General features: G+C 41.3%; 2 protein-coding genes across 5 annotated transcripts in view; one reads left to right on the plus strand and one right to left on the minus strand.

The window, feature by feature from the left end:
• CIMIP7 (ciliary microtubule inner protein 7) overlaps window positions 1-14827 on the plus strand; it is a 219414-nt gene that overhangs the window by 27349 nt on the left and 177238 nt on the right. The window lies entirely within an intron of this gene.
• Window positions 1-14827, minus strand: part of PRRT3 (proline rich transmembrane protein 3) — a 39508-nt gene that overhangs the window by 20888 nt on the left and 3793 nt on the right. For 2 of the 4 annotated variants that reach the window (XM_075183522.1, XM_075183521.1), the window contains exon 1: window positions 9633-9801. The exons of the other annotated variants lie outside the window; for them this stretch is intronic. The gene's annotated coding sequence lies outside the window, so the exon portion shown is untranslated. Of the gene's footprint in view, window positions 1-9632; window positions 9802-14827 lie in introns of those variants that run through there. 4 annotated transcript variants of the gene reach the window in all.

Genomic DNA, 14827 nt, shown 5'->3' on the forward strand with positions numbered 1-14827 from the left:
TGGTTGTGTTCCTGCCCAGAACACACAGCCAATAGTAACGTGGTGTTGTTCGTGCTTGCACCCACATCTCGCATTACTTGTGAAATTGAACTAAATAAACAGACAGCCCTTAACGTACAAGTGATTTGACTGTATTCAGCGATGACAGAAAGCTCACAGGATTAGTTTATCTGCCATGTAAATCCTGTGATGTTTTGTCAGTCTTATTTTTATGACAGAAATAGAAATATCATTTTCTAGCTATAATTGTTTAAGAAATAGTGACATTCACTTTGTGATCTGTGAGATGTGCATTCTGACACAAAACGGATATGGACTGATGTGGTGCTGATAAAGCGCTACAGAATATGCTGGCGCTATATAAATAAATGATGATGATAATGACGCAGAAAATTGACAGGATAAAATAATTAAGGAGGATAATTTAATTTGGATACACAAAGTTTTCTGTCAGCATCAACTGTAAAGCCCAACATTGATTTTTAAAGTGTTGCTCATAGCAACCAATCAGACTCTAGCTCTCATTTATCTAGTGCATTCTAGAACAAGATAGATAGAATCTGATTGGTTGCTATGGGCAACAACTTCACTTTTATTTCTAAGAAAGTTTGATAAATCTACCCTTTAGTCTTTTCGCTTACCAGAGCGCCTTCACCACCATAAAGCAGTGCTTGTCTTGGGGCCTATTCAGCTGAACTTTTCGTCAATGTGAAAGTGTCACTTATAGCGCCAAAGTATCCACTAATTCAATGGTGCCTGCTCGCCGTATCTCGCCTGTAGGTCTCCCTGTATTTGCAGAAACCAGCTCCAGGCTGTATGGTAGTAGAAGTGTCCCTGGGCAGCACGGTGGCTCAGTGGTTAGCACTTCTGCCTCACAGCACTGGGGTCATGAGTTCAATTCCTGACCTTGGCCTTATCTGTGTGGAGTTTGTATGTTCTCCCCGTGTTGCGTGGGTTTTCTTCCGGGTGTTCCGGTTTCCTCCCACACTCCAAAAACATACTGGTAGGTTAATTGGCGGCTAACAAATTGACCCGTATCTGTGTGTGTCTGTGTGTGTGTATGTTAGGGAATTTAGACTGAGCTCCAATGGGGCAGGGACTGATGCGAGTGAGTTCTCTGTACAACGCTGCGGAATTAGTGGCGCTATATAAATAAATGGTAATAATAATAATAATAATTATCACCCTTCAGGTGGTAATGAGAATCAGGCACTTCTACTCATTGCACGCGAGTAAAAGTGAATACATGTTCCCCATTTTGCAAGATAAACAGGCAATTGAATTGTCCCCCATATCTGTATTTTCAGAATTTTAATATTCTCGTCTGAAATACGAAGATAAGATTTCCAAGCAGAAAATGAAATAATGAAGTAAAACCTCCAGTGTGGGAACGCTCATCTATATTTTTGACATTCTCATGCAGAGCAAAGCACTGGGGAGAGCGGGGTTGTAGAGTTGTGGGATTTCATTGGTTGGGTTCAGCAGGCCAAGCAGTTGTGTCCTAGATATCGCGGCTGATGAAATGTAAAGCGCAAAAAAAAGCCCTACACTGGCCAAGGGACCGGGCTCCCAGGTGGCGGTGACCAGGGACCCGGTACCGGTAAGTGTCCATGGGGAAAGCAGAAGCTGAAATAAAACCATAATAATTCTAATTAAATAATAAAGTGTTGCTCGGTTCTCAGCAGTCTGGGTCCTGGCCCCACAGCTAAACTTATCAGTTATCGCTCTTATAGATTCACAATATAGAGTTAAAAGTAACAGGGGGTAGATTTATTAAAACTTCTATAAAAGTGGAGGTGTTGCCCATAGCAACCAATCAGATTCTAGCTATCATCTTCTAGAATGCACTAGATAAATGATAGCTAGAATCTGATTGGCTGCTATGGGCAACACCTCTTTTCAGAAGGGTCGATAAATCTATTGCACAGTGACAAAAGAGGAACTTTCTGGTCAAAGTCAAATTTCAAAATGATATATTGAAAAAATATTAACCAACTTCTTATATCTTCCGTACGGGGGAAGGTGTGAAAAGGTGTGGGCGGGGCTTGATTACATCATTTGCATAGTCAAGTCGATGCCATAAATCGCGTATTCACAATTCTCACTGAGGTGGGCGGAGCATAATGACACCACTTGCGTCATTACTATACATTACATTCCTTTCCACTAAAGTACAAGTTCCCTTATATAAAAGAGATATTAATAACATTCAATGCCCTAAGTATATGACACTCGGTATATACTTAGTGGATTAAAAACTATTGACTCCACCCATTTCGCCAATAAACATGTCACTCACCTCATCTTTACCTACCTTGCCTCTGGATCCGCCAGAAGCAAAGTAGGAATATAAGGAACTATGGGGTATATTTACTAAACTGCGGATTTGAAAAAGTGGAGATGTTGCCTATAGCAACCAATCAGATTTTAGCTTTTATTTATTTAGTGCATTCTACAAAATAACAGCTAGAATCTGATTGGTTGCTATAGGCAACATCTCCACTTTTTCAAAACTGCAGTTTAGTAAATATATCCCCTATGCCTTATACGCAGCTATATAACAAATATAAATACAATGTGTAACATTTCAAGTTCTGTCAAGGTATGGAAACTTTCACATATATATTTAGGAATGTTAAAGGTAGCTCTCTGATATAAGGCAAGTTATGTTATAGGTTTAGCAGCCCTTTAAAACAGGTTTTAAAGGTCTGCGAAATGTGCATCAACAGGATCATGCATTTCTATTAAACCATATAGCCAGAAGGGTGATTTAGAAGAAGTGGTGCTAAATTTCGTCATTCCTTTCATTTTGGCAGCCTCGCTCGCTGGTAGTCCGGGCAATGAATCACAAGCGACTTAATGTGACACAGAGATAATGCGCTGTGCAAGCAGAACGCCAGGCCGATGAATCATGATAGAACTATACAAAAGTTCTGATGGTAGATTTAACTTTTGCAAACGAGACAAATTATGGAGAGATTGATCTGACTGGGCTGACGCTTCGTTAAGGGAATACACCTTTCCACCTAATAGCTGTGGGAGCATCAGTGAGATCCCATCTGTCACTCATTGTTCTATAACATACACAGGGCTTTGAGTCAGCTGCACAAACAGGTTCTGATTCAGCGGCTCTGTCTCACTTTGGATTGGCTCAGAAGAGCATTCTGTGCCCATGTGTGGCCCATCGTCCCTGTGGATCACGATTACTGCCGGCATAGTGATCATTAACACCACCAGTCCCTGCATTGCAGAAATAATTCATGGTCTGTACTATAGATGTCCAAATTAGCTCTTGAAAACACTGTATTGTAAATGTTATGGCTTCTGTGCCTTGTATGCAGCACACAATGGGATCAGTATTGTTGCTTAGAAAATTTGCATCTATAGAAGACCCTGGAACAAATGAAGATTTGTGGAAGGGGAACATGACTGAGCTCGGAATAAGAAATTGAGAGTTTAATGGAAAAATGTATATTGTAGGGTAAGGTAAGGATCTAAGATTGGTTGAGGTGGGTTCATAGGGGGGTTGAGTGAGTGAGGGAAGGAGAGGAGTGTTCTCAAATAGTAGGTGTACAAGTGACAGTATTTCCCGTCCTCAGGGGCTAGCTGGGCCAGTCCCATAGTAGGCTACCTTGTCTGGGTCACTGGGCTTACCTAGCAGGCTACTTGGGCGAGTAAAGTAGATTCTAAGGACTAAGTACCAAAGGTGAAGCTAGTGTGGGCTGACCTCTCGTGCAGACATATAGAGGTTGGGGGCTGTTGATGGTGGTAAAGGTTACTGTAAGTTAGGTACAATTAAAGGGTCTTTATGAATTTGTGACAAGTCCTAAATCCAGCGAAAACTTTAACAGAGATCTCTTGGTGCTGAAGGCTATTGTCAGATTAGCAATGGCTGCCTTCACCGTGCAAAGCATGGGAAGCCTACTTATCTCAGGATGGGGAAAGCCATGGTGCCCAACAAGGAAAAATTAATTATAATTAAAATAAAGCATTTGTTTTAATTTTCTACATTTTTTATAATAATAATATATATATATATATATATATACATACATACACATACACACATATACACAAAACTTTATTGTTTGTTGAATCTGGAACTAGAACCCTAAGTCCAGGCTTCCAATTCTAATGCACATTTGTCTGCCGAAACACTTTAATAAAAAATTACGATAAAGATGATGCGATAAGCAGCGAAAGATAATCTTCCCTAATGCAGACTCAAAAGTAGACCCTCCCCCAAATTCTAAAAGGATTTATGTAAATTTATATCAATACGGTTATATAAATACAAGTATGTGATGATCATTGCATTCTCCATTTGTGTCATCAGTAAATGCTGCGGACAGTTTTGGGAACAAGTGTTGGAGTCAGTTACAGGTAGGACATTTTGTGAGTGTTGGAGGTGAACAGAATTGTCGCTGACCAATCTAAATTTCCATAACGCCATAGAATTATTATTTTACTGAATGTCTTTTTGACATTTTCACCTCATATTTTAAATCTATCCTGCCTAGAGATCTGCTTAGGAGGACTCCCAGAAATTGGGGACAATTCGGGAGAGAAGGCAACTATGCAATATTCTACATTTTATTGGATATCCAATCCTGCCTTTTGCCCCACTGGCCTATCCTCATCTTTTTAAACATTTACCAGGACAGGCACAGAGAGAGAGAAAACTCTGGATATTACATATTATCAAAGTGCAAACGTTCCATAAGCCTTTCTAACCAATCAGCAACCAGCTTTGATCATTCTAATGCTTGTTAGACAATAAAAGCAAATGTCTTGTTGCTATGGGTTACAACGCGTTAGTAAATAGCCTCCACTGTTTCATACGTTCAGGTACAAAGGTATGGAATACTGCTACGTGAAGCAGGTTATAGATACATAAGCAAGCTGTGTATTGTTGCCTAGGAGTCCGGGAGGTCTACCAATAATACGGGAGACTCCGAGACATTCCAGTAGAGTAGGAAATTATGCTTTTATGCTTACAATGTTACCACCTATCCATATACGTATAGCTGTTATTCCTAAGCAGAATACAAGGGCGTGGTGCACTTCTATCTCAGTGCATGCTGCTATCCAGCGTGGGCTCACCGTGCTCCGTGTACCGTGTGGCATGTAGGATACACCAGTTGTTGTTGTAGAAGGCAGGTCTGGAATTGTGGAAAAAATAACATTTGGTTGCAGATATAAACTTGATCTGCCTACCACCCCTGTCAGGAGCTTACAGCCGTTTACATTGGGGGATGGTGATATTAATACCAGGTCATCAGTCTGTACTGTTCTCAATAATCAGCTATGAAGTTATGAAGGAAAGTGATGATTGATGGATCTGATGCCTATGAGGATCCGCAGCACAGAGCGGCCACCAACTTCTGCCTTCTATAATCTGAATACAGCTTCTTGGGATGAGGTCCTACTGGGTGGTCACATGACTGCCTGTCACCCAGACGGCCCTTTAAATGGACATAATGTCCTATACTACTGCCAGACAAACTCACCAATGGACATGACCAGAATTACTGTGCATTATATTTTAAAAACTCCACTAAAAAACAGTTTCTGGACCTTTACATAAAGTGATAATTATTAAAGTAGTTAGTATAAAAGAAATACATATTATAATCACTGAATGTAGCACAGGCAGCACTGCGTAGTTATTTAGATTAGATTAGATATGAGATTCATGTGATCGCTGGATCTCCTAGGAATGTTGCGCCTGACAGTGTGGGGACATAATTTGCCCCCTTACTACCGACCCTAGTTCATACTTGGCTACTTTTTATCACTGCCCTCTGGGAGTTCCTGAAGGGGGGGGGGGGGGGGAGGCATGGGGGATGACTTGCATCATTTTAGCCCCATCCCCATGATGTAATGACATAATTTTGCACCATGACAGGGGAGAGGGGGGGGGTCACCCAGGGGCTAAAATGATTCGTCAGTCTCCCGGAAATTTCGGAAGAGTTGGCAACTGTGTCCTAGTTACAGCCTTGTTGCTGTGGGCTAGAATACATCATTAGTAAATAAGTCCCTGTATGTAATGACCTTCCTAAACCACAATGCTTCTGTGTATATCTCTAATCCCTGTCTGGAGAGGGAGAGCTCTGCAATTTGTTACTAGGCCTATTTATTATAGGGAGAAAAGAACTTTCTCCCTGGCAGCTTCTCCCCATCTATCATGGGGTTGCCGCCGGCAAAGAGTTTCTCCTGGCGCAATCTTCCCCATGCACACCATGGGGAAGCCTATTGAACATGGACCGATAGTGATAGCTGGGGAGAAATGATTGAAAACAAAGCATTTTTCCCCACCGGAGTTCCACACATGCGCCGAGTCACACATGCGCCGAGTCACACATGCGCCGAGTCACACATGCGCCGAGTCACACATGCGCCGAGTCACACATGCGCAGAGGCAACCGCATTGGCTGCCAGCCGGTATCACCGGGGAGTATAGCACAGTTGAACCCTGCCCTCTGTGATAGATGGTACTGGTTGCATCACATCTGGATGCCAAAGTGCCTGGGCCTGTGAGTAGTCAACAGTTAATTCACATAAGCAGGAAAATAGGGGAACTGCATAGGCAAACCCAGAGGGGGGGTCCTAGTGCTCGGAAACCCCCCTCCAAGCCTGGGGCACTGTATAATTGAGGTGGCTGGACCCTGCTCCCGCTTCACACAGCTCTGCTTGTAAAGGGAGAACTGTGTGCACCTAACAGTAGTGCACGCAGCATTGCCCATGTATATTATGGGGATAGGAAGAGTTGGAGAGCAGCCAAGCACTGTCTAATATTATAGCCACGCCCCCATGCATGCTGGTCACGCCCACTGGTGGCGTGGTGTGGAAACCCCCCCTCTACAAATCCTGCTTTTGCCCCTGAACTGGGGGCAGGAAAAAAATGTGTGAGGGGTTAAGAGTCTAAAATACAGAGTTTTAGATGGAGAGGTTATGAATCATTTGCGAAGGGTCTTTTGTTGTTAAAATTGTGTGCATGTAACACGTCTTATGATTGATCAAGGCATCGCAACACTGTGATTGGCTCGCAGGAGTGGCTCAGCTGGGTAACAACTGAGGACAAACGTTATCATTTCAGGAGCGGTCATGATGCTGTCTATGCTCTCAGTATGTTAGGTTTATAAATATGTATAATAAATATGGCTTTTACCACTTGTGCCAGAAATTTGTGTGCTGTGCATTTTTGGCGGGGAAGGTGAAGCGTGATATTCCACTACACACCTCATTTGTAATGTTTTCATAAACGAAAGGAGTAAATCTCTAATGTACAGATGGAACACGTCAAACCTTCAAGTGGAGAGGACGGAATGCCTCTCTAAGTAATCCAAACAGGCAATGAGATCAGACTATGGATGCCTGTGGACAGGTTAATTGGGCAGGAGGAGATTGTTAAAATGTCTGTTTAAATGGCCCCCTAGGGCCCAGACGCCCAATTATCAATGTGGGTGTGTCCCAGATGTTGTCATCTGCCCTCATCTAGCTGAGAGTTTCCGTCGGGTTAGGAAAGTGGAGATGTTGCCTATAGCAACCAGTCAGATTCTAGCTATCATTTATTTAGTGCATTCTACAAAATGACAGCTAGAATCTGATTGGTTGCTATAAGCAACATCTCCACTTTTCAAACCTGCTAGAAACTCTCAGTTTGATACATTAACCCCTAAAGTGAGGTAGGTGCAGATGTAGTAGTTGATATAAAACTTATATTAAAGGGTAACTTCCTATTATATTTTCAGTAATGTTTGTGGATAAAAATATCTGCATATTTTTGAGGATGTTCTGTAGCATTTGGAGACAAACCCTCCTTCCCATTCTCTGACCTTACCCCTCTTATATCATTTCCCTAAACACATCTTCCCTCCTTTCTTCTCTCTAAGGATATAGGTGTCATAATGATATATATCAGGTCACATTCTGTATAAATAAGCATTACACAAAAAAGGCTCTTCCCTAATGAATGATCCGCCAGATGTCTCAAAAGCAGTTCCACCCTTAATAAATATAAAAGTTGTGTATGGAGGTGGTGGTGGGGGGGGTCCGTATTGTCTAATGCAGCATGTAATTGGCTAGCCGCTGCCTTCCCCCCGCCAGCCTATCAAAACGGAGCCATTAAATGCCACAGCCAATTGAGAATGTTAATATTGGAACTAAAGACATCAAATACATTCGTTCTGTCAAAAATATTGTACTGAAAACAAAGAAAAGTATGTGATAATAGAAAAAGGGATTCTTCAGTAAAAAAAAAAATAAAAAAAAAAAATGTGCTATACACTGAAGTTGCGAGCAGGGCAGTTTATATACTGAATGACTTTATACTTCCCATGAAATATGGCAGCATCCAGTTAGCAGAAAGGGAGGGGGACAGACTGTCCTGCTTTCAGGACTGTCAAAGGCCAATGGCAGTTTTAAAAGTCACCTAACTACAAATAGATGCCGGAAGATATAGAGTCTTAAATATTACTTTAAATATTCTCTTTCTTCAAGTGCACTGACTATGTATATCTCAGAGGTAGGACTATAGTTAATGTACTTAAAGAACCACGGTCATCTGTTAGGCGCTATATTCCAAAATATTTATAACAGAACCAGTGTCTTTGAAGCATAACACACCCATAAAATATATATATGCATCAAGCAACCTCACATGCACTCCCAACAATGCAAAACTATAGTATAAAAAATATATTAATAGCATACAATCAGCCTGTTTATATTCTTTCCACAGCCCCAATTATATTGCGTCCTTAGGCACCAACCTAGGTTGACTGAAAATTGTACCATGCTTGGTTTAAATAATGTAATTAGTTCTACAAGAGACTTCAGACTGGAGGGTGGCAGCTCACCCATCAGTAGCCTAAAGCCTTAATAAACGAAGACAGCATATTCTTATTAATCATATGGTCTAGTGATGTGGTGCACACAGAGTTAAAAATAAAACAGCCAAAATGACGCAGTCACCTTGATGATTAGTTAATGGCACAGTACCCTTCTGCAGTAACGTCTTCCCATGTGCTCACACCAATTACCGCAGCAACCTGACACAGCAGCCCCGATGCATGACACTCTTCGTTGCAGTGCTTATAGGGTGAGGTTTGGCATCAATGTTTGGCGTCGGGTCCACTCAATAATCACACATTACCCTCCAGGCAGCTGCTGTAACTGACAGTACCAATCCCCTGCTCCTTCACTCGTCGCTTCCCAGGAGCTGTACCATGCTCATGTCACTAAATAACGCAGCGTTACCCTCTTTTGCTTACCCAAAAATCTGCTGATCCTTGCCGGATAAGGGCAGGTGTACAGAAAATCCAAAGCCGTGCAGCACTGCATGGGTTAAAGTGCAATGCATGACTAAACTCACCCCTGAATTTATAGTGTACAGCAATTCTAAATTTGTGCCAATGACTGCAATGTTTCGCGAAATTCTCTATAATATATATTGCACACACATACATATATGTGTGTGTGTGTGTGTGTATGTGTGTGTGTAAAAGACATGATTGACAGGCAAAGAGACGTTAGTCTGTGTGCAGAACATCATAGGGCAATCCATTGCAATAACCCAGGCAGTGAAATAGTTAGAATCAGCAGGTTGCAATCCATCTACAGACACTTACGTCTTTGCAGAGATGGCAGAATCTACATGTGTCACACTGCAGTGCTTCAGATGCAGCTGTCTGCGGCGGGCACATGTCCTGTGCGGCAGGACGGTCCTCATCCTGCTTGTGCTGTGCTCACCTTGGCAACATCCCTGCAAATCACCCAACACAGCATCCTCTTATGTGCCTATGTGCTTGGATGCTCAGACCTAGCTAATAGAGCCCAGCATAACGGATGTGGATGACGTCACTGCTTGGGAAGGTATAGATGGAATTATTAGGGATGTGATTCTAGTCAAAATGTTTAACTGCCAAAGATGTTTTTTCTTTCCTTTGGTACCAGACAGATGAATAGAATAGTGAACATCTAGAATAGATGTAACAATCTGTTCATTAAAATGGATGTCAACTGCAATTTTTTTGCAGAATGTCTTGGTCAATAGAACATATTAACTGGCTCTCTCTCTTGTCTTCAACTTATAAGTAGAGTTGAGAGATTTGTCCGTAGTTGTAAGTAATATGAATATCTTTAATTCAGAGCCAATAAATAATTTTCGCGAACCTGCCTTGATTCGGATGAGATTCGGTGGATAAAATATCCCAGATGTATAAAAGTAGATTGTAGCCGATTTCTCATTAATGTGTCCAAGTTGATTAAACGGAGAACTGTATATCATTGTCCCTTAAGTGAATCTTGATTCCGGCAAAGCTCTACCCCAGGGACAAACGCAGGATTTGTAGAGGGGGGATTCCACACCACACCACCAGTGGGCGTGACCAGCATGCATGGGGGCGTGGCTATAATTTTAGACAGTGCTTGGCTGCTCTCCAACTCTTCCTATCCCCATAATATACATGGGCAATGCTGCGTGCACTACTGTTAGGTGCACACAGCTCTCCCTTTTCAAGCAGAGCTGTGTGAAGTGGGAGCAGGGTCCAGCCACCTTAATTATACAGTGCCCCAGGCTTGGAGGGGGTTTCCGGGCACTAGGAAACCCCCCTCGGTTTGCCCATGTGCCTATTAAACATATCCACTGAAATACTCACATACACTACTCTCTACACTGCTCAGTCTGCATACTAATATATGAGAATGCAGTATATTGTATCACTTCATGACGCAGTGATGCCAATAGTTCCTAGCATATTTGCCTACCCATCTGAGACTCACAAATCTCGGGTAGCTCTCCTGGACCCCTAGAAGAGCAGGTCTTTCTCCTGGATCCCACCCACTTTCTAGTGAAGTGATTTGCAGTAAATTGCATCATTTTGGCTCAGTCCCCCCACTTGGTGAAATGATGTGATTGTAGGGACCGGACCAAAATGACACGATGTGGTGCGTCAAGCATCCCTCTGCTCTTGCCACTTGAGAATCCAAAAGTTGACAAGTTTGGTTCTTGGTGAATTCCATAACGCTCAACATTTAAGCTTTCCAATTGGAACACCGCCACAGCCTCCCCCAGGTTCCCTTAGTGGGCATGAATGTGTGAGTGTGGGGCACGTCTAGTTCTTCTGAAGTGCTAGACCACCGTCCAACACTCCCCTCCCCTGGAGACACCTCTCCATCACAGCGGTGAATGACACACACCTTCCATTGTTCACCGCAAGTTCCTTTCAGGCCACCACTATATAAGCGCACACGTATAGCCAGGATCTCTGTCGATCACCTTCAGCGCTACTTGGCTCTCTCCTTAATGGGTTCTAAAGCTTTCAATTGCGTTGGTGCGCAGAGAAAGCCAACCAGCGCCTGAGTTGAACGCCAGACGTCCCAGCTATACAACACAATTTTTGACGGAAATTTTTATACCGCTTGAATAAAAAACGGATCTAATTTGAAATCCATTTTAATGATATATTAGGAGATAACTTGGATCAGCATCATTACAAAAACAAAAAGGAATTGGAAAAACAGTTAAAAGTAAAAAACAGAGTAAATGGGGATCCCGAAGACTGTTCAATTCATTATAACTGAGAAAATGACTTCATACTAGACTTTTATGGAAACCTGGAAGTTTCACATATGTAGGAGTTTGACGAGAGAAGAACCAGATGGATTTTAAGCGACGTCCTGATGTTAGGTTGTCAGAGTCTTGGAAACATAGACTGTTTGTTGGTCTTCAACCAAGCTGCAAGTACATTTTAACTCTAGAAAGCTCACTAGGTAATATAGACTTCCCATGGAAATATGCATGTAGCCAGCTGAGAGCAAGACAATCTAGATGGCTGAGGACATTAATTTTGTCCTGTTCCAAGCTGGGGAAAGTCATCAAGTGACTGCTGGTTACTTTATTAGAGATGAGTGGAATTTTCAAAACTTTTCCATGGAATTTTCACCTCATTCCACGTATGGGCTGTGAATTTTGCAGGTTTCTCCGATGGAATTTAGCCTTAAGTGTCCCGTGAGGAATTTCTTTCCTGAATTTAGACCACATCACAAATCAGAATAAATCGAGGACATCTCCGCACTATTTTTTACAGACTATTAATTCTGCAAAATGCAATTTTCACAAATAGGATACGGAGACATTGGACAGAATATTGAAGCAAAACCGAATTACGAAGATGGCTGGAACTTCGCCACCTCTGAGAAATGGCCTGAAAATCATCGGCAACTTTGGTCGTCTCTAATTATTAGCCTCGTGGTAATAAAAAGCCTGCACAGCCAAGTTATGAGTCACGCTGGGATTAATGTGTTGTACCGATGCCATCTCTCGGCCTGCTGCCAAGATGGTGCGTGCCCAGCAAGAGGATAACATTACTCTAACTCATAAAATATTACAGAGACAGGTTTCATTTTGGTTAACCAGAAAGATCTTTGTTAATGCTAAAATTAGTGATACACCATTTATGGAAGTCAACTGTGTATCAGGTGCATTGGAATGACGTCTTGATGTGGTGTATTGTCTAAAATTAATACATCCCGATGCCCAAATTACCACAAAATTACTACACGCTCTTCTATTCATTTCTCAGACCTGATTCATACACGCAGCTGTCTCATTATAGAGTAGTTAACAAATGGGGCATTAAAATGAGGCCAGGTCACCTCACAGTCAGCAGTGACACCTATTTGACATAGTAGCCTCATATAAGGTCGATGAACTTAACCTTCATATGAACATATCCAAGGTGTATATATATACACACATACACACACACACACACACACACATATATATATATATACATACACACACACACACACACACACCATGTACAGCCAATCAAATTCTAGCTACCATTTATCTAGTACAGTCTACAAAATGATAGCTAGAATCTGATTGGTTGCTATGGACAACACATCCGCTTTTCCTTATTAGAAGTTTTAGTAAATCTACTCCCCAGTCTCAGAGCAATTATCTGCTGATGTGTGTTTCAATTGTGTAACAAGCTTTGAAAGCCACAAGATAAAAGGTGCATGAATAAATGAATGAATGAATGAATGAATGTATGTATGCATGTACGTACGTACGAATGTGTGTATATATGTTTGCATGTATGAATGAATGTATGTATGTATGTATGTATGTATGTATGTATGTATGTATGTATGTATGTATGTATGTGTGCAAGTATGAATTAGTTAAATTAAAATGGTAATAATTTAATTAATTAAGTTAAATTCAGTAATTAAAGAAATTAAAATATTGTGTGGATTTGAGTATTATAATGATTAAATATATAACAATTTTAGTTCACTGGTATTTAAAATTGTGCCTTAAAAAGCCATAAACAACAATTCACACAAGTTCTACAATACCAGTACCCGTTAACCCTTACCATGCTGTATGCAGCATAAAAAGACCAATGCAAGAAGACAAGGCAGATTCCTTAACAGTAGACGGATCCAGACCTGTGCTGGGACTTGTAGTTCTACGACACATGGAGCCTCACAGATTCCCTAAATCTGCTATAAACCTTTTCATTTTAGCAATCTGAAAAATGGTTCATTACCATTTGGAACTCGGTAGAACTGGATCAAAACTTTATCGTGACATATCCGAGGCTCCGGATAGATCATGTTATCTGTTTTCTTAATATTATTTTATTGCATGTCTGGATTCCCTTATCTGGTTGTGCTATGTCAGCATCATCTCAACAACCAATAAAATGTTAAGCTAGATGGATTATTTACAGCCATTGTTTGCCCCTTCCAGATCACACCCTTAGACACCTGCCAGAGCTGCCTTGTGGTTACCCCGGGTGTATTATGTGACAGTGTGTGCACGTAACCCACTGATTTGTGGTGACATTGGTTACAATACACGAGTGTATAAGAAACACGTGTGTATTGGGGAATGTTGTGGAGGGCTGGAATCAGCATCCCTGTTCCCGCAGCATATTTGGTGAACTCACTAATCCCATGTGACCTCCTGACTCTGGAATTTCTCTCAAAATATTTGTTCTGATAAAATCCATTACCCTCTTGGGCAATCACAGCCCTGCGTTACACATGCAGACACAAATAGCAACGTGCTCACACCTTACCACAAAACAATTACACCTAATGATGCAAAGAATATGCATGATATCAATTAACTAGCAGTTGGGTGTGCGGTTTTAATATAAGACAATAGAATAGGGCGTGTTTATTACCCCCACCCAGTCTAAGTGAGTATTAGTCAACTTCTGACACCATGTACTGTCTGAATGGAGAAATCAAACCTGTTAATTACTATTTTGTATCAGGACCAAATGATTAAAGTGAACCCTTTACTTACACAGTGTGGAAACATCTATCTCTGATCTGAACTAATATCCAAGCCACCTAATACACAAAGGGGTGACATCACGAGGAACAAAATGGCCGCCTACAACTGAGGCTGTATCTTAGAGTCACTACTAGGAATCATTCACATCACTGATGCGTGATGTCCATGCACATCTTTTCCTATATGATATAATACAGTCACTACTGTAAATTATATAGGTATTAGAAATCACTGAAAAGTTATGTAACCATTAAAAAGCCAACGACATTTTTTTTTATAGCCAACAGAAAACTGAGGTGAATTCTGATAAACGTAATAATTTAAAGTAGTTGATACGTCACGTTTTACAAGTTTTGCAAAGAACACTATATTGATGACATCAGAACTGACCGATTATAAGCAAAGATATCAGAACTCAGATATTACAGGTGTTTATACATATATTAACATCGCTTAATATTTATTAGAGATTTACTCTGGGCATTTGAGGAATGACGTTGA

Source organism: Mixophyes fleayi, chromosome 8, assembly GCF_038048845.1.
Source record: "Mixophyes fleayi isolate aMixFle1 chromosome 8, aMixFle1.hap1, whole genome shotgun sequence".
NCBI classification, from domain to species: Eukaryota; Metazoa; Chordata; class Amphibia; order Anura; family Limnodynastidae; genus Mixophyes; species Mixophyes fleayi.